We start from the raw sequence: 22,225 nt of genomic DNA on the forward strand, positions 1-22,225 counted from the left end.
ATAAAATTTAAAGTGACCTTTCAGCTGTTACTTAAAAAAACGTCTCTGGGGATGAGACTCTTACTCAAGAACTCAAGATCCTGTCTATTAAAATTCTCTCTCCTGCTATGATTTCCTCTACTTTGCATGTCCATGTCCCCAAAACCTTGGTTCTATCTTTTTTATTTTTTAACATCTTTATTATATAATTGCTTTATATTGTTGTGTTAGTTTCTGCTGTATAACAAAGTGAATTAGCTATACATATACATATATCCCCATATCCCCTCCCTCTTGAGTCTCCTTCCCACCCTCCCTATCCTACCCCTCTAGGTGGTCACAAAGCACCGATCTTTTAATACGTGCTGTAAATGATAAGATTAATTGATAGACAAGTTTAACGTGTAAACTCACTTCATCATATCATATTGCTATCATGTATCACTTTTCCTTTAGAATAGAAGCAGAATTTGCAAGTTAGTAGTTGGATATTTAGAAGAGATGAAATGATAACTAGTTCTCCCACTCTCTAAAAAGATATCCCTAAAATATATGGGATTTCAAAATCTCTGAAAATTACCTGCCTGCCTATACATTTTTGGAACCTGAAACAATTTTGTCCTGATGTCAGGTACTTCAGGTCATCATGCTCCTATCTTTAGCAAGGGTCACTCAGATTTCAGTAGCCAACAGCTTTAACTTTGACCTAAGTTTCTGTAGCCAAGATGATGTTGGGATATCACAATCATTCTTTTAAGGAGAATTTACTATGGCCTCAAGATCTTTAAGGCTACGTTTGCCTAAGACCAGAAATTGGATATTTCACACAGCACTATGCAATAGAACCTTCAGTAAAAATGGAAATTTCTATCTACATTGTTCTGTATGGTAATCACTAACCACATTTGTTGACTGAAATGTGGCTAGTGTGACTGCAGAATTGAATTTTTAATTGTATCTCATTTTAATTAATATAAATAGCCACATGTGGCTCATGCATACCATACTGAACAGAGTAGCTCTCAATACATATTTATATTTGCTTGTTACATCAGGAAATAAAATGTGTTTTTAAAAATTATAAATGTCAGCATGTAGAGAAATTGACTGGTACAAACAGTCCAATCATAAAAGGGTCATTTTTGCTTTGGAATACGTGGCTAAATTTCCCATCTTCTACACTCCTTTAACACTTTTCAATTAGAAAAACGTGATGTCTACAAGGCACTAAATTTTTGTTCTCAAGCTTCATATTTAATATTTTTCTCTCAAGATCTCATAACACTGCTTTAACTCCTCATGGGATAACAATCTAGTACGCTGTCATGGGACCTACCCTTATTAAATTACCATGTGCAAGATGCCCATAACTCAAGTTGTAGCAGGTGCAAAATAGAGTAGCAGGCGGAAGAGTGACAGTAATTTTTAACATCTACACCAGCTGGCAAAAATGACAGGTGCTTAATTCCTCAGTCTTTAAAAATAACTGCTGAAAAGTCTACACAGCAAAGCAAATATTTTCAAGTTTGTTTTTTAACTATCTTCAAGTTAAAGACTGATATATATTAATATAATGTAATATTATACATTAATTTTTTGCCTTAAAGTATATTTAAACTTAGCACACAAGAACTTAATTTTTTCTCCTCTATGAATGAAATAAACAATGATTATTAGAGAAATAAAATTTTATTTTTCTCAATCAACATAATATCCAAAATAACTCTTGATGTATTTTTCTGTAACTGTATTTACATGTCTTTTTCCATGGTGGCAAATATACCTTGAAACTTAAAAAAGTGGAGAAAGAATATCTTCCTTTAAATTCTAAGTCTAGAGAAAATCATGAATCCAAAGACTTATTCAACAAACCAAGTCAAAAAAAAAAAAAATAGAGGAGATTGAACAGCAAGTATCTGAAATCTAGATTAAAGAGTTACATCCTCTTGAATTATCAAGATAACTGAAGCTAAGGAAGAGCAAAACAATGGAATAATTCAGGCAATGACCTCAATTTCACAGTTTGATGAGTGAGCTCCAGGCTAAGAGAGTCAGTGCGAAGGAAAGGTGATGAGGTTCCAAACACCTGCTGAGAATTTTTCCAGAAACTTCATATCGACATAATTTTTTTTTTAGTTATTCAGTAATATAGGGTAGGAAAAAGTACTAGCTATACCCTACTTTGTCCTCCACCTGCCAGCACCTGTGATTGGCCAGAGTCTGCTTCTACCATGGCCATGCAAAACTGCCATGCAAAACTGAAAGGCAGAACCATTCTTTGGCCAGGGCAGATGTGGCCCATAACCTGGACCTCACACTGTAGAACCTCCGGTTCTCCTCCAGAGCCAAGGAATCTACCCAAAAATAGAGTATGCCCCTTCTGGAACCCATGTCCCCACTCCTACACACTCTGGATACCCAGAACCCCAGATTTCCTTGCCCAAATGACCCCAAGCTCTCTTGCAGAACGTGGGTGGGATTCTTCCTAGGTCTATCCTCCTAAAGGAAGACTACAAACCAAAGACCAACAGATGGCCAAAGCCAGCTATTTTTGTTTTGTTTTGTTTAAACTAAGGATAGAATTAACCACAAGGTCCCTGCAGTGTAGGATGGAACTGGAGGTGGGAACTGAAGGAGGGCAGGCCACAATATCACCAAGGAGTCCAAGAATTATAACCTGGCCTTCCAAACTATTATGAAGCTGTATTTGTCAAGGGAGTTACAGAGTATATATTATGTAACAGTGTATTAGTTTGATAACTTTTAAGTATTTAAACTTATGATTAGTGGACCTCAATTTGAACTCTTGCCCCAGGCCTGCAAACATAGGGGTAGACCTGCTGAGCAAGGATAGAACTCAGACTTCTCAGGGACAGATCTTTAAGTGGCCCATAAATACTCCAACAAACACCAGAAATCCCTTGAACTTTTAAAAAATAATAACAGTTACAGAGGTCAAGATGGCAGAGTAGGAAGACCCTGAGCACACCTTCTCCCACAGACACACCAAAATTACAACTACTTACAAAGCAACTATCTATAAAAACAACCTGAAAGCTAACAGAAAAGATTTTCCACAACAAAAGACATAGTCACAATGAGATGAATAGGAGGGGCAGACACGTGGTATAGTCAGGACCCCAGTCAGCAACCCACAGATGGGAGGAATATCACAATTGTAAAGTCCTCCCCAAGGGGCAAGAGCTCCAAGCCCCACATTAGAATCCCCAGCATAAGGGTCCTTCACCATGAAGACAAGCCCACAAGACATCTGGCTTTGAAAACCAGTGAGGCTTATGTTCAGGAGAGCTAGAAAGCTACAAGAAACAAAGACTGCTCTTGAAGGGTGTGCACAAAATTTCACATGTTCTGAATCCTGATGCAGGGGAAGTAGTCTGAAAGGAGCCTCAGTCAGACCCATTTGTTCATCTTGGAGACCCTCCCAAAGAGAGGAGACACCTGGGACACCCCCTGAGGACGGAGATGCAGGCAGCAGTCAATTTGGGAAGCTCGTTCTACAGCAATAACACTGGTACTGGCAAGAATCATTTTGGAATCCTCCCTCTAGCCTAATTAGCACCAGGAGCTTACCTACCCCACCAGCAAGTGGGCACCAGCCCAGAGCACTCTGGGCCACATAGACAGTTATGCAGGGGCCCAACCCCACCCACCAGTTAGCTAGCACCAGCTCCATATACCCCTCCCAGGTCACACGGGGACCTGGCCCAAACTTCTAGCAGGCTGGCACAAACATGCGCCTCCTACCCCCCGCCCATCCATTCAGCCAATCACATGGAAAGCCTACCTCACCTTCTAATGGACCTGCAGCCACTATAAAGTCATGTTCTTGTAGTCAGCTGGGCTGGGAGCCAGGCCTGGCAACCAGTGTGCCTACAGTAGTTGGCCCCACCACAAGAGAAGGGCACATGCAGCCCACATAAGAGCACTCCTAGAGCATATAACTCTGGTGACAAGAGGGGAGCATGCTGCTGGGTCCCATAGGACCTCTCCTACATAAGGCCACTTCTCCATGATCAGGAAATGTAACCCACTGACCTAGCACTTAGAAATAGATACAAAAAATTGGGCAAAATAAGGAGACAGAGGAATATGTTCCAAATGAAGAAATAAGATATGACCTCAGTAAAAGAACTAAACAAAGGGGAAATAAGCAATCTATCCAATAAAGAGTTCAAGGTAATAATCAAAAAGATGCTCACTGAACTCAGGATAAGAATAGAGGAACACAGTGAAAAGTTTAACAAAAAGTTAGAAAATATTGATATAAAGAAGAACCAGAGGTGAAAAACACAATAACTGAATACAGTGGAAAGAATAAACAGTAAATTAGATGATACAAAGGAATTGATCAGTGATCTAGAAGACAGAGTAGTGGAAATCACCCAAGCTGAACAGAAAAGAGTAAAAACAATTTTTTAAAATGAGGATAGTTTAAGAGACCTCTGGGACAACATCAAGTATAATAACGATCACATCACAGGCGTCCCAGAAGGAGAAGAGAGAGAAAAAGTGGCAGAGAACTTATTTGAAGAAATAATAACTGAAAACATCTCTAACCTGGGGAAGAAAACAGACATCCAAGTCCAGGAATCACAAAGAGTCCCAAACAGGATGAAAACAAACAGGTCCACACCAAGATATATTATAATTAAAATGGTGAAAATTAAAGATGGAGGAGCTTAAAATCAGCAAGGGAAAAGCATTACATATAAGGAAACTCCCATACGGTTATTAACTGATTTTTCAGCATAAACTTTGCAGGTCATAAGGAAATGGAACAATATATTCAAAATGGTGAAAGAAAAAAACTACAACTAAGAATACTCTATCTGGCAAGATTATTATTCAGATTTGAAGGACAGACAGTTACACAGACAAGCAAAAGTTATAAATGTTCAGCATTACTAAACTGGCTTTATAAGAAATGTTAAAGGGAGTTCTCTAAGCATAAAAGAAAAGACCACAATTTGAAATATAAAAATTATGAAAGGGAAAATCTCACTGGTAAAGGCAAACATACAGTAAAGATAATAGATCAACCACTTATAAAGCAAGTAAAAAGAACAGTTAAAAGAAAAAAGTAGTAAAATCATCTATATCCACGATAGTTAAGGGATACACAAAACAAAAAAAATGTAAAACATGACATCAAAAACATTAAACATAAAGGGGAAGGTAAATTGTAGGGTTGTTGGAATGTGTTTGAACTTAAAAGGTATTCAACCTAAATATATATATATATAATAAATGTGTTGTAATATGTAAATCTCATGGTAATCAAAAAACAAAAACCTATACATAGATTTTGGCATCTACCCCTCATAGCTCAAAGGCTAGATCCATTCAATTATTCCCCAATCTACACAAAGGAAGAATTAGACAAAGACCCAAAATGGGACTTCACTAGAAATTTAGGGAGCTATGGGTGGCTACTTAATGAACATGGACAACACTTCTTTCCCCAAACTGTAGCTTGCCAAGCCATCAGGGAGACCCATCAAGGAATTCACTATGGAAGGAAAGCCCTATAAAATTAGTCAGTAGAGGTTATGGTTAACTCCTGGCATGAAAAGTATAATCAGTCAGATAATGGGAGACATGCCCTATCTGCACAAGGAACAACCCCAAAACCACACCCCCCAGAGGCCCTCAAATAATAATATGTCCCCATGCAGACCAGAGGGACATATCCTGGAGAAGACTGGCGGACTGATTTCACTGTCATGCTGAGAGTACTGGACAATTTCAGGTATCTCTTGCTGCTAGTGGACACATTTCTGGGTGAATAGAAGCATTCCCTGCTAGAACTGAAACAGCAGCTGAAGTGGTTAAGGCATTACTGAAAGAAATAATCCCCAGGTTTGGGTTCCCTGGATCCCTAGAAAGTGATAATGGTCCAGCATTTGTGTCTCAAGTGAGGAAGGGGATAACGAGTGCCCTGAGCATAAAACAGACCTTGCACTCAGCCTGGAGACCCCAATCCTCAGGGAAACTGGAGAGATCCAATCAGAACTTGAAATGCGCCTTAACCAAGCTATGTCAGGAAACTCAAGAAAGCTGGATTACATTGCTTCTGATTGCCCTGCTCTGCATGCGCTTGGCCCCAAGGGTAAGCACATTAAAGGTAAAGTTAAAGGTAAGTGCATTTGAATTCATGTATGATAGATCCGTTCCCCAAGCCTGAGAGGAGGGACACCTTAACCTCCTTGAAATGGAACAACTCAAATATGCCCCTTCACATAGCAGAAACCATGAAATCTCTCAGGGAATACGGTAACCAGGTGCCGCCTACACCCACTGACCTGGCCGCACACCCCTTCTGGCCAGGAGACTGAGGGAACCTAAAAACTTGGAAAACCAGCAGCCCGCAAGATCAGCTCACTCCTAAGGAGGACGGACCCCACTTGGTGATCCTAACCACCCATGCTGCCCTAAAGTTGCAGGGGACCACTCCATGCGTATATCATACTTGAGTGAGGAGGGCATCCAGGCCCCGGGGCAATGGACATCCCACCCACCCCCACCCCGGTTACTCTTGTGAATCTCTTTTGGACCTAAAACTCCTTTTCCGAAAAACAACAAAAGATAAGTAACCCTCTTTGCCTTGCCAAGCAATAGAGATTTTGGGATAAACGAATTGCCCTAGATGATCTATTAGCTGACCAGGGAGGAATCTGTGCACTGGCCAAAAATACATCATGTTGCTTTTACATCAATGCAAGTGGCCTGATTGGAGAAAGTGCAGACAGGCTCCTGGAAAAAGCAACTTGGCTAACAGAAACAGCCAGCCCAACCCGGCCGAAAAATGTGGAGCAGGGTAAAACAGGCCCTCTCCTGTGTCACTTAGTTTCTACCTTTCCTGGGATGCTTAATAACCATTGTTCTCTTGCTTATATGTGGGCCCATGTACCTTAAACTGTGTGGTGTCCTTTTCTCCAAAAGGTTAGAATCTATAAAACTACCAATGGTGAGTGCTCAGGGATACGGACCATCAGGGTTCAGGCCCGGGGACAATCAAACATGTCTAAAGCCAGTTGGGGAGAAGTGCTGCTCCTCTCCCTGGGGGTATGACGGTGCCCACACTCAGCAGGAAGCAGTTACAGAAGTTGAAACTGCACCCTCAGTGCCCCTCAAGAATGAGGCGCGGGCCTCCCTGGTGGCGCAGTGGTTGAGAGTCGGCCTGCCGATGCAGGGGACGCGGGTTCGTGCCCCGGTTCGGGAGGATCCCACATGCGGCGGAGCGGCTGGGCCCGTGAGCCATGGCCGCTGAGCCTGCGCGTCCAGAGCCTGTGCTCCGCGACGGGAGAGGCCACAACAGTGAGAGGCCCACGTACCACAATAAAAAAAAAAAAGAATGAGGCGCAGGACAAAAGGCAGAGGAAGGATTTGTCACCAGCAAAACCCATTAACAATTCCCAGGAAACATAAGACGGAATCTAGGTGATAAGATAAGGTCTAACCTCTTCTTTTGTGCATGGTCTGGTTTCACTTGCCTGTGCAGAGTCCTTGCACCTCACACATTGGATTAGAGTCCCCAGCACAGAGCCGCTGCGCCTGACGCCTCCGCTTGGCTGGCCTGCATGGATACTGCAATTCAAGATGGCGGCCGCGGGCTGCGTGCAGAGGCGTGGTGCTCTGCGCTGCCATCCAGAAGGTGAGCAGCGCAGCTGTGCCCGCCCTGCAAGAACTCCGCCCCCTCCCACCTCCCCGCCCCCGGCCACGATATCAAAAAGACACCAAATAGGCCCCCGGCCACAAGATCCGTATAAAGCAGCCCTGCCCATGGCCTGTGGGCGAGAGCAAGTGCTCTAGAGCGCGACCTCACACCTTTCGATTTTCTGATCAAAGAACAAGGCTTTCCTTTGCTTCTGAACTGAACTTGGTCTCCATCTATTGGCACGAACGACACCAGGTAGGAGGACCCTTGTTGGGGCCTGACTGAAAGTTCGGTAACAAACAGACTCAGATACAGAGAACAAACAATTGGTTGCCAGAGGGGTGTGTGTGTCGGGGGCGGGGGAAGGGTGGTGGTGGTGGTGGTGGTGGTGCTTAATAGGTAAAAGGGCTGAAGAGGTACAAACCTCCAATTACAAAATAAATGAATTACAGGGATGTAATATAAATCATAAGGAATATGGTCAATAATATTGTAATAACTTTGTATGGGGACAGATGATTACTAGATTTATGGTGGTGATTATTTCATAATGGTTGTAAATGTCAAGTCACTATGTAGTACATCTGAAGCTACATAATATTATGTCAACTATATTTCAGTAAAGAAATTTTAAAATTATAATAAATTCCTTTGTCAATAATCACATAGGTGACAAAGAAGAATTCAAGTAGCAAATAGGTTAGGCTTTTCTTTCTAGCCTTGAAAAGACAGAAAAGGTTTGTCTTTTCCTATTTTATTTCTCCAACCTGTGGAGAAAAATCAACTCATCTTGTAATAGTCATTGTATAGGGTGAGAAAAATGTACTGCTATAAGAATAGTAGTAGATAATAATGTTTGGTGGTACAATTTAAAAAATCAATTTAAAAGCAATAAGTAAAAATATATTTGGGGAAAATATTTTTATACTTTTAAAAAGTATATTAATGACAACTCATCTATAAAAGCATACTTAGTGGCAATCATTTAATACCAACTGGGAAAGTTTAATTGGAACTATAATTCAGCAGAAATGGCCAAATGGCAAACATTTACTCACTCTTGCTTACTTTTCCACCTTCATCAGTTAGACTTTCTTAGGAAGAATCAGAGCATACCTTAAAGAGCAGGTGCTGTAAAGTCAGGCTTAGGTTTGAATCCTACTGCTACCACTTCTGAGCTGTGTGACCATGGGGCAATTATTTGCTCTTTGCAAGTCTCAAGTTTATCTTCTATAAAATGGCATTTACAAGGGCTGTTTTGTGAATTAAAATAAACTAAGAATGTGAATTATTTGTCATGTAGCAAGCACTCAAATATTTTCTCCGTTTCTTTACTACTCTCCTCTGGGTTTTCAGTTAAGTATCGGATTAAATCTTTAATAACTCCCCACTGCCTAGGGGATAAAGTTCAAAGATTATCAAGACACATAAGGCCTTTTAGGAAAATTTTCAGTTTTTTATCCTGCTATTTCTTCTTAATTACTCTTCTGCTGAATGGTGCAGTGGGTAAGAGCAGACTTGGGTTTCAGTCTGTTCTGTCACATCCTAGATGGGTAACTGATTATACTATATATAAAATAGAATACTTAGGGAGCCCTGATGTAAGAATTAAATGAGACAACACAGATAAAGTGCCTGAGTAAGGGTTGTTTATTGTAAGGACTAAATAAATGAAATCATGGCTTTTATTTTATCACCTCTTGAAATTGTTATGAAAATGCCTATTCGGAAAAATTATTTTACATCTTCCAAGACTTTGCTCAAGTATCATTTCTTCCACTGACATTTCCTCACTTCATCTACCCACAAACACCCACCAATGTGTGCCTATAGCACCTTGTACCTATTATTATATTTATAATATAGCATAATTATTTGTTTACATCACAACATAGCCATATCCCCAGAACCTAGAGCAGTGCCTGACACATGGTTGGCACTAAATAAATATTAACACTTGTATCCTGAATGTTTAAGTGAGTAATAAAACCAGTAGGTACCCAATAAAAGTTTTGCAAATGTATTAATAAATGAAAACTCCCACAATTATAGGTAAGATAACCCTGAAGTATGTATCTTCCTTCTAGAACTAGATGGCAAATGGATACAAACTCTTTTCAATTGGTAGTGTTTGTCTAAAACACTTTTTTAGCCAGCATTATGTAGCTATGCCCAAGTTTAATAGGAAAGAATGTTGTGCTTGATTAGAACTGAAAGAATTTTGTGAACGTTATGAAGTCTGCCATAAGGTAGGATGGGGGAGCAGTGGCGTGCGTGACATGGGCTTGCTGCTCCTGAGGGTCTAGGGGGTTTTCTTCATCAAATGAGTCTATTTCAATAATGTTAAATATTATAAAGACAATATTGAACTGATCAATTTTTTAAATTATTCATTTGGGCTCTGCTCTATCTAGACACATCAGTGAACAAAATATTTTAAAAAACCAGCAGTCCTCTTACATTCTGTTGATAGGGAAAAAATAAGTAACCAAATTTATAAGTAGCATAGGAAGTTAGAAAGTGATAATGCTAGAAAGAAATATAAATTAAGGAAGATGGAATAGGGAGCCCAAAGGGAGGAGGAGGGCTAGGGGCAGGAAAACCAGGGAAAGCCAGAGAAAGTTGAGAAAAAAACTCAGAATAATTTAACCCCGTGATTGCATGTCTTTTAATTCCAAAAACAGTTTCTTCTCTATAGCTAAGTAATCTAAATTATTCCTTTATTTCCCCTTACTAATATATGAGTTCAAAGTTTATCTGTCAAATTCCTTAAGCTGTAGTCCCTGAACAACACATGGCAAATAAAATCTACCAGTATTAATCCAGTAAAATTAGTGCATTTCTGCAGTTGATTTTTGTATCAGTATTCCAAATTCAAGTTCCATTAGTTTTAACAAATAAAACACAATAAAACTTTATGCCATAAAATGTGCACACATACTCAAAGGGTTGAGAAAGATGTCATTAATGGTTATGTATAGACAGGTATAATTATGAGATTTTCCTCTGTTTGCATGTTTTCTTTATGTAGGCATTCTTGACTTTGCATAATTAGGGATGTATTGCTTTTGTAATTAGCAACTAGAAACAAAATTAAAGTTTCTTTTGATTTTTAAATTACATAATAGTAGTACAACTAAAGGAAGATGCAATAAACAACAACAACAAAAAAATTTTTTAAAGACCAGTGTTTTGCTTTCAAAAAAAAGAAGTTTGCAAAGAAGTCTAGCTTTTAAAACAAATGTGTATCCAAATAAAAATTAAATAGATACTTAATGAAAACTTTAATACCATTACCAAATAACCCAGTTTTCATTCAGTTTGTTTATGGTAAAAAAAAAAAAATTCTCCTATGATTTCAAACAACAGAATTTAAACTATTTCTGTTAAGAAGTACTTCATAAGAAGGCTCCAGTTTTCATTTATTTTGGAAACTATTGCTAAAGAAGGTGGTCCTGGTTTGTTGGTTTCTTTGCTTAGCTTTTGCTCTCATGATGTTTGTGCTATCCATGATGAAGATAGAGCCAACTGTCAGATTGCTTCCAAATAAAATGATTTGATTTGCCTTTTGCTTTGGTGGTCGGAAAGCTCAGAACAAATTTAATATATTTTACCATTCTCCCCATATACTTATTTTTTCTTTACATCTTTTTACCTCAATTTTTACCTTTATTTTTAACTGCCCTATTGAAAATGCTTTTATTGTGAGCCATATCAAACCTGTTTGGAAAAATTGGTGATATAAACTATAATAACCATATTGATAGACTTTGTGGTTTCATCTTTCCAGATATAAACTTTATTTACTACCCATGAAAATCAACTTCCTGAATCAAATTTTAAAAAGATGATAAAATGGTTCATAAGGTTTCTGGACATCAAGCATTTTCTTTTTTTTTTTTATTTTAACATCTTTATTGGAGTATAATTGCTTTACAATGGTATGTTAGTTTCAGCTTCACAACAAAATGAATCAGTTATATATATACATATGTTCCCATATACGACATTTTCTTTTTCTTAACTTCCATATATATGTGTTAGTATACGGTGTTTCTCTCTCTTTCTGACTTACTTCACTCTGTATGACAGACTCTAGGTCTATCCACCTCATTACAAATAGCTCAATTTCGTTTCTTTTTATGGCTGAGTAAAGCGTTCTTAATCCCCTCTCCTCACGCACCAGGAAACAAAGAGGGAAGAAAAAGTCTCTTGCCTCTTCATCAGGTCCAGACTTTTCCCCGGACTCCCACCCGGCTAGCCGCGGTGCACTAACGCCCTGCAGGCTATGTTCACGCCATCAACCCCAGTCCTCTCCCGGCGCTCTGACCGAAGCCGGAGCCTCAGCTCGCAGCCCCGCCCGCCCCGGCGGGCAAGCAGACAAGCCTCTCGGCTGGTGAGTGCCGGTCGGCCCCGATCCTCTGCGCTGGAATCTCTCCTCTTTGCCCTCCGCACCCCTGTTGCTGGGTTCTCCTCCGCGGCTCCAAAGCTTTCCCTCTCCACCACCCGCAGTCTCCGCCCGCGAAGGGGCTTCCTAGTGTGTGGACACTTTTCCTCCTTCACAGCTCCCTCCCGCTGGTGCAGGACCCATCCCTATCCTTTTGTCTCTGTTTATTTTTTTCTTTTGCCCTAACCAGGTACGTGGGGGGTTCCTTGCCTTTTGGGAGGTCTGAGGTCTTCTGCCAGCATTCAGTAGGTGCTCCGTAGGAGTTGTTCCACGCGTAGATGTATTTCTGGTGTATCTGTGGGGAGGAAGGTGATCTCTGCGTCTTACTCTTCCGCCATCTTCCCGGAAGTCCTGGACATCAAGCATTTTCTACCAAATAATATTTGAATGAGTAATATATAACTAAATCAGAAAGATTTAATTTCCCTTGAAATTCACATGGTTTCAGACTAACAGTTTAACTCATTATTTGCTGAGTTTGCTAAACCCAGATAAAAAGAGAATTTGCTAAACTTTTCTAAACAGTCAAAATTCTCATTTTTTTCCTGTTCCAAATGAAAAAAAAAGATCAAAAGTGAGAAGTGTCATAATAATATAATAGAAAATATGAAGACTCTCAAGGGAGTAATGACGATAAAATTGACCTCTTATTGTGAGTTTCCTTCCTTCAGAGAAAAAACTGACATTTGAAAGTTCCTTCATAATAACCTGTAAGTAACCGGAATTGAAATTAAAATCCTATGACACTTCTTTCCTTGATTGTGGCACCATCACTTCCTCACGTATGTTATTTTTCTCTTGAACTTCTCTAAGCTTGAATATAACCTAACATAACTTGTACCTAACATAAACTTGTTTCCAGAGTCTTGGATAGGCTTAGAGGTCAATCTTGTCATTTGATGAATTTCTGTACTTTATTAGAGAGGTTGTGGAGAACAAAGATCAGTTACACACATTGAAGACATTTTTCCAAATGGCAAACTCTTGATTCTTAAAGGAAGAGAAATTAAGTATTCATATCACATAGGTTTTCTCTTTGAAATAAGGCTGTCTCCAAACCAGAAGAAGTTGTCTTGGACTATGGATATTCTTTTCCAACTTATTGTAATACCTATAACTAATGTTTTTTTCTCTTTGCTGTGATCTTTTGGACACATTTGCAACCCACCTCTAGCATCTGTGTAGGAAGGATTCTACGACATGCGTGTCTATGTATGAGTCTTTGAGGTTTGACTTTTGTACATCTTATTCTTTTGCACACTATTTAGTGACATTCTTTAACCAATTCTCATATACAAACGTTTTGGGTTTTTTTGGCCTCCGGTCAAATTGCTGCTTCCAACACTTTTTGTGCCATTACACATACCAACTAACAGTTCCCCTTTGTCCAGCAATACTATCTGGGTTTGTGCAATGGATTGCACCTGTCTTTCTAAAATTATTTGAATATTTATTGCATTTTGTACATATTCTATAAAAATGAATTCAGAACTGAAAGTGTTTATGATATTGATAAGAAGCATAGTTTCCATAAATTCAAAACAAATCAACAAGGATGAAAACTATTAAGTACACCAAAGCAGCAAATCAGCCTCAATTCTTTACTTACGTGTTGGTTGACTGGCTATTTAATTATGAAGTAAAAGAACAAAATTAAAGAACATTTATGAAATACTGGGAATGTATAATTAAATACTGTGACTAAAAAGTGAGACGGATTCCCCTTATTGTGTAAGTCTTTAGGTCCACACTTGCAATACAGCTTTTCTACGTACTTTATTACGATAAAGTATTACCTCTCTTGATTCACCTATTTTGCTTTCATTTTTCCTGTACCAAGTTTTCTTTTCTCTTTTATAGCCTATTGAGTTTACTCTATTTGTTTTGATAAGCTTCCTCATCCTTTTTGGAATGAGATGGAATATACAATTATAAATTAAATATTTATTGAATAAATGATGGCTCACCATTTTATAAAGTACTGAGGAAAGTAATTTGCATTTGTTTTGCTCTTTGAGCAGAATGTTTTGAAAGAAGGTTATGGGCTAAAAAGCCAGGAAGATTTAGATATGAGATTATAGGCAAGCCACTTAATCTTGCTGAATTTCTTTTTCCTTTTCTATAAAAACGGGAATAAAAACACCTTCCCAGGTATGGTGGGGATTAGACAGCCTGCACTCTAGGTGGCCTTGCCTGAATTTGCCATATTTAGTAGTTATTCTCTGTGTATATAGAGATAGATAGATAGATGTATATATAGATATAGGTATATGAAATATATAATAATTGTCAGTAATTATATATCAAATAATTGTCAGTAATTAATATAAGCTTCTATGATGTATGTGTATATATATATATATATATATATATATGACAGCAGATATCTCTGATTTCTTCAGTTAACTTTTCTTTAAATATTTGTGGTGAGTTCTTTCTAAAACTTGCTTTCGGAATCTAATATAAAAGATATTAGGGAGTGAACTATCATAGCTTTGACCCTGGCTTTTATTTGGTTGTCTGTCATCCTAAAGATGCGTGTCACTATATTGACAGGGCTAAAATGATTCTGGAAAAGAAAATATAAGAATTGGCCTCTTAACAAATACCTAGAAAGTCGTGAAAATGGCCTGCCTCAAAGGAGAAATTCAAGTTGGTCTCTAGTGACTCCCTGTGGAAAGAGAGCAGAGCTGATGTGCAGGAAGCAGCAGGCGGCTGGAGGAGAATGTCATTGCAATGACCCAAGCCTTTGAAGTGGAGGAGAGTGGAAGTGGGATTAATGTGTTTCCAAAAGTAGGATAAAAGCGCTCCTCCAAGAAAAAAGCCCCAATTTACGTAATTACTGACACTTATTATCTCACCTTGCAAGCTCTAATTATCTAAAGCAAAGGCATTGGTGTTTCCCTTTAATAAGTGCTATTTTGCAAAGTGACAGCCATTAAATCACTTAATTACTGTAGATGTTCTGTCAGGGAGACTTCTCTAATCCAATGCATATTCCATCAGACAGGGGGCAAAGTCAACAAACTAAAGGCTCATTTTTCACAACTTCCAGTCTCTCTGTCCATTTAACTCTACCACTCGTGTTTTATGTAATGAGATGGAGAAAACTATATTGAGTAGAACTTTTCTGGGGAAGAATGTTGTATGTGCTTTTAAGAAATGCTTTCATAGGCTGACTAAAAGTAAAAAGAATGTTTTTACCACATAAGAGTGACTGGAAAATTCATTGTAAATGATGGAAGATTTGATCCAGGAAGGAAGATATTCAACAGAGAGACTCTCCAAAGTAGAGTGGTGAGACTGAATCAAGCTGTTTCCTGCTTGCATCCCATCAATGCCAGCACACTTAAAACACAGTTATTTTTGGACTATAATTCCTTGTTATCCTGCCTCCATCATGTAAAAAGATAACGATGCCTATGCAGCTATACCACTGCCTCTATATTGTGGCATACTATCTTTATGCAAAATTAATCAGTAAATCAAATACCAAAAAAACTTTTCTAAGGGGTTTTCTCACCTCCCCAAAAGTCATTTTCTTCTTCATTGAAACTGACCAGCCAGTTAATTTCTAAAATCTATTTGTGCATCACTTACTCAATGACCCCTCCCCGCATCACTTCCTTGTCACTTTCACCTGTTCAGCTAGGACACTTTTATTAAAGTTATTTATGGAGTGTGGAGGATCATTTCTTCTTATATTAAGAATTTATTGTAGGATTATTTGGATGTGGCTTGTACGAAAGTACAAAAGCCTATCAAATTTTCTTTCTCAGAAAAAAAGTTAAAACATTCCTATAGGAATAACACCAAGTCACATTTTTTCTAAAATTTTTTTAATGTTTATCTCTAGCCAGATATTAAGAATGGGCTTCATTATGTAGTGTATCTCTAATGTTTTATGTGTGTAATCTGAGTTACTCCAGGCTTCCTACCAGATTGTGGGAACAGATGGACAGACAATAACAGCAAAAAGCCAGATCTCACAAATGTTTCCCTACCACCACCGTAAGATAAAACCTCCAGGCTCCTACATAGGGTACTCCCCTCACTCTGCCCTCAGCAAGTGTTCTGGGGGTCCTCAGGGTTGTTTTTCAGATGCACATGCATGTACTTCCTGCCAAGCTTCACAACGGCCTTACTGAGCACCCAGTACAAACCGCGCTACACTTCAGCTTGGTGGCACCTGCTGGATGCTACCAAATCTGCTGTGCACTTGCCATTTTCCACAAGTACCCGTCAGGCACCGGCATGTCTGGTGGACACTCACAGTTTGTCACCATGCATCTGCTGCATTTGGCCATGTCAGCTGGGCACCATCACCTCCTGCCCCTATTGAGTCATTGAAGTCTCTTCAGTTGTCAAAGCAACACATTTTTCTTTTTAAAAGTAGTCAGTGTCATTCTTCCCTTATATTAAATGCTATTGAAGAGTTCCTACACACTGCTACTGATATGGTCAATACTTTACAGTTTAAATGAAACTAAGTTTTGTTAAGGTATGATTTTATACCAGCCCCAAAACAGGGCACACATGAGGCACTGCCTGACTGTAAAATTTGTGCCCAAATGAAGAGGTGAGTAGTTGTTAGCCCATGCACTGTGGGCCAGCCCATTGGTGAGGGACTTTATCTCCTTGGAGGAGGAAAAGCCTTTTTCTTCCCACAAAGGCTACATCATCTTGCTGAGCCACCAAGCCCTGTGCTCCTGGGACTGCATCTGCCCAAAGGAGGTGATTTTCCTAGTTGTACTAGGTTACATAACAGTGCCACAGGGCACCCTAGGGCACATTCATTCATTTAATGGGGCTAGAGTGAAGAAACAAATCAAATGACAGGCACCATGCAGGATACAGAACCATCCTTATCTCCATCCCCTGAACCAAAAACCAAGGCTTTCTTACTTAGCCAAATGTATGGTGCACAACTCCCATTTTTTCTCAATGAGTTACCCCAGAAACTTCTAGGTCTTCATGCAAAGAAGCTTCTGGTGAGCCCTCTCACCTAACTTTAAGATATGACAGAAGCTAAAATCCTACTGTCGTTTAATAGTCCTGTGCAGTATCTGAATGTTTGAGGTAATTTTTCATATCCTTTCTGAAATAATAATTTATATTTTGAATAACACCCTTCTCCAGAATTGAAGTAAGAGTAAATAATAAATATTGCCAGATATGAACTATATACTTCCAGGGTCCGCATTCATCTTGGGTTGTATTCTCCTACCCCTAAGATGTGCCAGTCCTGATGCAGGGGTGGCAAAAAGCATGGAGATACAGCCTGTTCCTTTACAGGTAGTTAAGCAACATTTGCTGACTTAAAAAGCACTTTGATTTAGTCAGAGGAGCACTAAATTCAGTATCAGAAAACTTGGGTTCTAATTGCCACTGGTTCTGGCCATGGCCAGTTTTCTAAGTCACAAAATGATGGCCAAACCAATTCTTCTTATTTCAGGTGGCTTTTGTGAACATTGAAAATATTTGAGAAACTATAAAAGCACTGGATAATGTAAATTATTGTTATCATCTGCTATCCACAAGGACATAGAAAATATTTTATAGTGAAAGATTCTTCATATAGTGATGCTTAATTAAATGGGATATTTTAAAGTATACAAATAGAAAAAAATAGATATTGATAACAACATAGATTTAGATTTACATATAATCTCCCCATTATTGCAGCATATTTTCAAGACGTACTTTTACTACAATTAAATTTCAAAGTATAATTATTCCTTTCATTAAAAAAAAATTACACAACTTGCTAGTGTTTACAGTGTGTATGTATATGAGCAATTCGTCTCCCAACCTCATGAAATATTTGAAAAAAGCACTAAAGGAGGGGTTTGGCTGCCTGGATCCATTCCTGACCAGCTGTACGAATTTGAGCAGAGTCTGTCTCTTCAGATCTTTCCTTCTGAATCCTATGATTGTGAGAATTTAAATAAATACATTCACCCAAACACTAGCACGTAGTCTTGTGAACATATTAGCAATACATTGCCTTAAGAAAAGCTGGGCTCAGGCTTCCCTGGTGGCGCAGTGGTTGAGAGTCCACCTGTTGACGCAGCGGACACGGGTTCGTGCCCCAGTCCGGGAAGATCCCACATGCCGCGGAGCGGCTGGGCCCGTGAGCCATGGCCGCTGAGCCTGCGCGTCCGGAGCTCCACAACGGGAGAGGCCACAACAGTGAGAGGCCCGCATACCGCAAAACAAAAAGAAAAAAAAAGCTGGGCTCTTTCTTAGGACCTGCTGTAGATATCTTTCCCCATTTTTCCTTTAGGTGATTAATGGAACTAAAGAGACAGAAATTATTCTATGAAAGAGATACTCTGAGTTGGAAGAGAGTTGAGCAGAGGCAGGCTCCTCTGGAAACAAGAAATAAGCTGACTCGAGTCAAATGCGCATTAGAGGTGGTAAAAAGATAAAGTTAATTACTGAAAAACCTAAACCAAGAGGGCCACAGAAGAACAAAGTTAGGGTAAATGACAGAGTACTCCTCATTTACTTCTAATGACATTTCAAAATCTGTATCTTATTTATGTACTTACGTATGAAAGTAATTCCTTTTGCTCTTGCGCGTAAATCTTTTTGTATATCTTATGTATTAGCTCTGAACTTCCAAAGAGTCGAGGCAAAAACGGAAACAATGGAGCACATCACTATCATCATCTGCTAAAAGAAGCATTAGCAATTCTTCTGCATAAAAACATATATTTTATGGAAACCATTTCTAAGGAAGATCATGTTAAGAGCATAGCAAAAAGGCTAGATAATGATGGGTTGATAAGACAATTTGTGGACAGTTTTAAAAGTAATTTCCTAGCCTGTTAAATATCGGAATGTCAATTGGAATACCTGTCAACTGTTTGTGTTAAACAAGGCATGAAAATAGGAAGTCTTCTTTAAGTATTACTTTCAAATTTCATACCATTCTTCCCCCACAACCCACTATTTTATTTCTAAATTATGCGTCCATTGATTCCTGCAGTATTTTTGTTTGTTTTTTGGAGAGCCAGCAGGACTTTTGTAAACTTTTAATTTCTGTATTTGCACATGAGGTTGCACATAAATATACAGGGAAGTGCCATGAATCCTTCATTCTTCCTCACCTAATACTGATATCTTGCATAACTACTGTACAATAACAAAACAAGGAAGTTGACATCAGTGCAATCCACAGAGCTTATTCAGCTGTCACCAGTTATACATGCACTCGTGTGTGTGTGTGTGTGTGTGTGTGTGTGTATGCATGGTTCTATGCAATTTTACCACATATGTAGCTTCATGTAACTACCACCACAATCAAACAGAGAACTATTTTATAGCCACAAGTTTCCCTCTTGCTACCCTTTATAGCCATACTCACCCTTTCCCCCAAACCCCTAACTCTTAATCTGTTCTCCATCTCTGTAATTGTGTTATTTTAAGAATGTCATAAAAATGGAATTTTTCAGTCAAAATATTTTTTCACTCAAAATAATTCCCTTGAGATCCCTCCAAGTTGTTGTGTGTATGAATTGAGTTTTTAAAATCTAAATGAAGTCATCATTCTTCAGAAGTCTTATTTGAAAGTCAATCCATGTAGTTACAAGTGCTTAACCTCATTTGGAAGAAAAATAACTGATTTACTTTTAGGTAAGGCAACTATTTATCCAGAGTCATCCTACTGTTCCTGTCTTATCTTAAGTAATACTGTTCCTTATCTGTTCAGATAATTATGCTGAGAACATTTGACTAGCTACCAAAAAAATCTTCTTCTTATGTCAGCCTTCTAGATTAATTAGTTCATGTCTTACATTACAGTTCATTAGAACATTCAACTGCAATTTCTATTACCAAAAATCGATGCTTCATAAGGAAAATACAGACTACTTCATAAACATTTCATCTCCAGTTAATATAGCAATGATGGGCAGCAACATTCTTAAGACAGACAGCTTGTGGTAGAAGGAACACTTCTTAATCTCTTAAAGGAAAATACACTGAACAGAGAAACAGAAAGTGTATATCCTCAGTCTCTTCAAGTTCCCTTCATCTTCTTACTCTAAGTGAAATTTGGCCTCTCCCTGCAAACTCTGCTTCTCCTGCAAGTGGGACCTGTTTACTTTCCACACCTCCTATATACAAGGTCTGGAGATGAGTTGAGTCACTTCCAGAACGTTCTTCTCCTCCGCCCTAGAACACTCCAGCTTTGAAGTTCCTGCCATCAAGCCATGTCAACTGCTGTCTCTCCTTGCTGTAATCATCTACAGATCCCCAGATCACTCACCCTCACAAGTACTGAGGATTCAAATATCCATGCAAATGATCTTCCAACATTCTGACCTCACAGTACCATGGCTTTTTCTACTCCAGTGATCATGTCCTCTAATCTTACCCCAGCCACCTACTCACGCAGACACGCCCCTGGACATTGCCATTCTCAGTAACTGCACACCCTCCAAAATCTCAAATTCAGACATCATAGCATTTCCTAACTTTCTACCTCACCCTCTTTAGCAGCTTGATCCGACATCTCTGCAAACCTCTGATCCCAGTTCCATTTGATTCCCCACTGCCCTTACATGTCCTTACTTCACACTTTATCTGGCTTAGCTTCCATAGTCCATAATGATAATCACACCTCTATACCTTTCCCCTTTTATCATCTGTAGTACTCACATGCCAACCTCAATTTTGGTGAAATTCATTGTTCAGTCTATTGTGTGACACCTGCCCAGCTGACAGTGGCTGAAAAAAACGGTGGCTGATCTCAATTTAAATGTATGCCCTTACACACCCTTAATCTAGTACACTATTACATTTCCCTCAGACATTTACTTTTTCACTCTAGTGGATGATTATTTCACACTTTCTCTTCTTCTCTCAAATCTCCAACACTTCCTGCCTATCTCACTTTCAGAGGATGTCCTTGCTTTCTATTTCACTGAAAGAATAGAAGAAATTAAAAGAGAGCTTTCATAAATGCTCCCCTCATCTCTACTGGCTTACATGCCTCTGTGCTCATACACTCCACCTTCCCTCCAATTACTATGGAAAAGTCGGTTGTAGCCACTTTACTCACTTGTGCGTGGATTCCAGTCCCCCTTGCCTCCTCAAGGACATAGCTTCTGCAGTTCCTCCACCCCCAGCACTGTTAATTTTCCCTCTCTACTTGGTCCTTTCCATCAATATACACACTTGTAGTTTCTCCTGTGTATTAAAAAACAAAACAAAACACTCTTGACCTCACTGCCCCCTCTAGCTCTTCCCCAATCCTCTGCTCTCCTTCGCAGAGAAACTCTTTGAAAGCATTGTTTCCACTCACCATCTTCAATTTCTCTCCTCTAATTCTTCTTCTTGAGCCCACTGGCCTTTCACTTTCATCACTCCACCAAAACTCCTCTGATCAAAGCAACAATTCACCCCCATTTCACAATTAAATTCTCAGTCCTTAAATTAACTGACCTATCAGTTGCATTTGACAAAATTGATCACATTCTCCTCAAACACTTTCTTCAGAACTCTACATTCTCTTGTTTCTTTATCTTCTGCAAGTTCTTTTATTTTCCAAATCTTTGATATCTGTTTTTCTCTTCATTCATTTCCTAGAGGATCCCATCCAGTCTCATTACTTTAAATACCATCTATATACTGATAACTCTCAGATCTATTCTGTAGTATAGTTCTCTCCCCTGAACTCCAAGCTCATATATCTAAGTTCCTGGTGAACCTATTCTTTTGTATGTCTCATAGTTAGCTCAAACATAACATATCCAAAAATGAAATTCTGATTTCCCTTTCCAATGCCTCTTCCTCACACAGTATTCCCCATCTCAGTGAAAAACCTTGGAATCTTCCTTGATTTGCCACTTCTTCTCACTCCCAACATGCAGTCTATTAACAAGTCCTGTCTCCTCTATCTTCAGCAGAGTCTCAAATTCTAACCACTCCTCATTCCACTTGTACAGCTAGCAACCTGGTTTTCAAGCTACTCAACTAGGTTATAGCAATAACCTCAGAATTCACCTACCAGGTTTCAGCCTTATCCATCTTACAATCTGTTTTCTACAACATAGCCACAGTTATCCTCATAAATGAGACTATCTCACTCCCTGATCAAAACCCTCCATTTC

Source organism: Neophocaena asiaeorientalis, unplaced genomic scaffold (assembly GCF_003031525.2).
Source record: "Neophocaena asiaeorientalis asiaeorientalis breed wild unplaced genomic scaffold, Neophocaena_asiaeorientalis_V1.1 scaffold86, whole genome shotgun sequence".
Taxonomy (NCBI): domain Eukaryota; kingdom Metazoa; phylum Chordata; class Mammalia; order Artiodactyla; family Phocoenidae; genus Neophocaena; species Neophocaena asiaeorientalis.